Genomic DNA, 2,520 nt, shown 5'->3' with positions numbered 1-2,520 from the left:
CTTTTTAGATTTCCCTTTCTCACTAAATCATGCACAGGGAATATGCTCAGTGTAAAATCTTCCTAAGTTCAGTAACTGGAAATATAAAAATTTTTAAAATGACATGTAGGAATTTAATATACAAATGAATTTAAAGTCAATGTTCATTTACCGTGCATGTGAAAGGAAGTGAAAACAGAAGTGTACTTATTTCTTCAATATTGCTTTTGGTTACCAGCATTAAGTGTCCAAACTCTGCAAGTGTGCTTTACCATATCATATCCTTTGTTTCAGACAGAATCAACATTATCATACTTGGATATGCAATAAATATAGAAAGAAAATGATACTTGAGCATTTATTTAGAATCACCTAGTAAAATTAATTTTGACCGCTATTGGATCGTAAAGTTTAAATCAGCTGTAGGAATAAAGAACGTGTTGGAAAGGGAGCACTTGTCTAAATCTGCATCTGGTAGTCAGTCACGTGCTCTCACGTGTGCTGAGCAGTAACCAGAATGCCGTAACATTTTCGTAGTTAGCTGCTGAAATCAGCTCATGAAAACATACTAAATAAGACTAAAAAGTGAAAATCTATGAAGATTGAACAGGGATGCTACAAAAGAGTTAAAACAAGTGTAATTGATAACATGACAGAATGACTAAATTGCCTTTGAAACGGGGGGGGGGCAGATGACGATGTTGCGCCGAACACCGGAGCGGTTCGGAGGCAGCCTGTCTTTCCTAGTCCTCTCTAACAGCGCTTCCAGCACGGTTTCCACCTCCCGACGAGAAGGCTCACCACAGCTTCTACATTCTCGTTGATTCTTAGCACCATTTGGTCTTAACTGCTAAGCAGGGTGACACAAATTTTACCCTCTCACTTTGTTCATCTCCATCAAGCTGATTCATGGCAGAAACAGATGGTTCTAGTACAGGATTTACAAATCCGGAATACTCGGAACTGTCACTGCCCGTGGCAGCACTCACAAAATCACTCTGCCACTGTGGCCTCTTGGCATCATCAGGGGCTGCTACAGGATGACTTCCTGGCAGGAGTGTCTTCCTTGTCGTAGAACACTCTCTCTCATTGGACACATTCAATTCAATTCTTCTTCACCCTCCCACTTGAGATCTAAGGATGTGCTATCATCACTTCCACTACCTGTTTTAGTTTTGGTCATTAAATCACAATTGTTTCTGTATTTGGTGTCAAAACTGTGGTATGATGAGAGTCTGCTACACAGAAAAACTTCATCCTGTGACTTTATATTTATCAAACAAGATTCAAAGTTATCTTCAGGTCCTGAGCTTTGACGTTCTGCACCATTGGAGGGCGTCCCAGGCACAGTGCATGGCCTTTCCTCCCAGAGCTTCTGCTGCTTGGCTACCCTGCCCGCTCCACACTGTGCAGTCCGTAAAGCTTCTTCTTGTAGTCTTCACTTCTCTTCTTGTAGATCAATTCTTTTCTAATTTTCATATCAAGATCTTTTGGGGCTCTGGTCAGGTAGGTCAGGTGGTTAGAACATCATCCAGATGCGCCAAGACTGTGGGTTCCACCCATGGTCAGAGCACACACAAGAAGCAACCAACGAATGCATACATAAGTGGAACACAAATCAATGTTTCTCTCTCTCTGAAAAAAAGATCCTTCTGTTTTTTGGCAGTAGAATCATAATGCCCCAGGTCTCTTAGGTCAATAATTTCTTCCTCAGTAAGAGGCCTATGACTGCTTCCGGGGCTTTCCCCTTCATCACTTTCTACTAGGTTCTCAGACTCTCTAGTTAAATGCTCACCTCCTGAGCATGTTCTAAAATATTTGGATCCTCTTCCACTGCAGCGATCCCACTTTCCTTTGGAGCCTTCCATCAGTCCTTCCCCATGGCAGCTGCCTGGCACTGCCCCTGAGCCCACTCCAGGCCCCTGGGCAGCCATCTCCTCAGGCAACAGGATCCATGGGCACCAGGACCCAACTGGATGGCCCAGCAGGCCATGTGGCAGGTGAGGCTGGAACAAAGACAGTGGCTACTTTCCCAGTGCCCAGTCTCCGCAGCAGGACAAGGAGTGCCGGGCTGTGGGCTCTGCACCCTCAGGCCATCCACATGGTGTTGCATTTGCCTCAGCCTTCAGTCCAGCTGGCTCGTCCTCTTTTTTAAATGTCCGTAGAGTTCAATGTTTAATACTAAAGATATTTGAGTTTATTTGGAAGTCTGAAATTTTGTGACCAGAAATGTGCTGTAGGAACTCAACTCTTGTTTATATTAATTAGCCTGTGGTAAACGTGGTTTTGGTATATGTGGTTTCATCTAAACTGTCCATGGTTTCCAGGGAATTATTCATGGTGTTAAGTGAGGACTTACAGTACTTTACTGGTAGAGGAGGGGCAGATGGTCATAGAATGAGTTTAACCTGAAGACTTTCTCTAAAAGGTATTGAGGATATGTGACCAGAGGAGCAAAATAATCTACCTTATAAGTTTTAGAAAGACTAATCTGGTTGCCATTTGGAGAATGGATGCAAGTAGGGTGAGACTGGATGCTAG

At 43.3% G+C, this 2,520-nt stretch overlaps 1 pseudogene; it reads right to left on the bottom strand.

Annotated features, from left to right (window-relative positions):
* Positions 1–640: 640 nt before the first annotated feature.
* LOC114497075 lies at positions 641–2,092 on the bottom strand (annotated as a pseudogene).
* Between the last annotated feature and the right edge of the window lie 428 nt (positions 2,093–2,520).

Source organism: Phyllostomus discolor, chromosome 5 (assembly GCF_004126475.2).
Source record: "Phyllostomus discolor isolate MPI-MPIP mPhyDis1 chromosome 5, mPhyDis1.pri.v3, whole genome shotgun sequence".
Lineage (NCBI taxonomy): Eukaryota > Metazoa > Chordata > Mammalia > Chiroptera > Phyllostomidae > Phyllostomus > Phyllostomus discolor.
The sequence above is the reverse complement of the archived record's forward strand: the minus strand, read 5'-3'. Positions and strand labels throughout refer to the sequence as shown.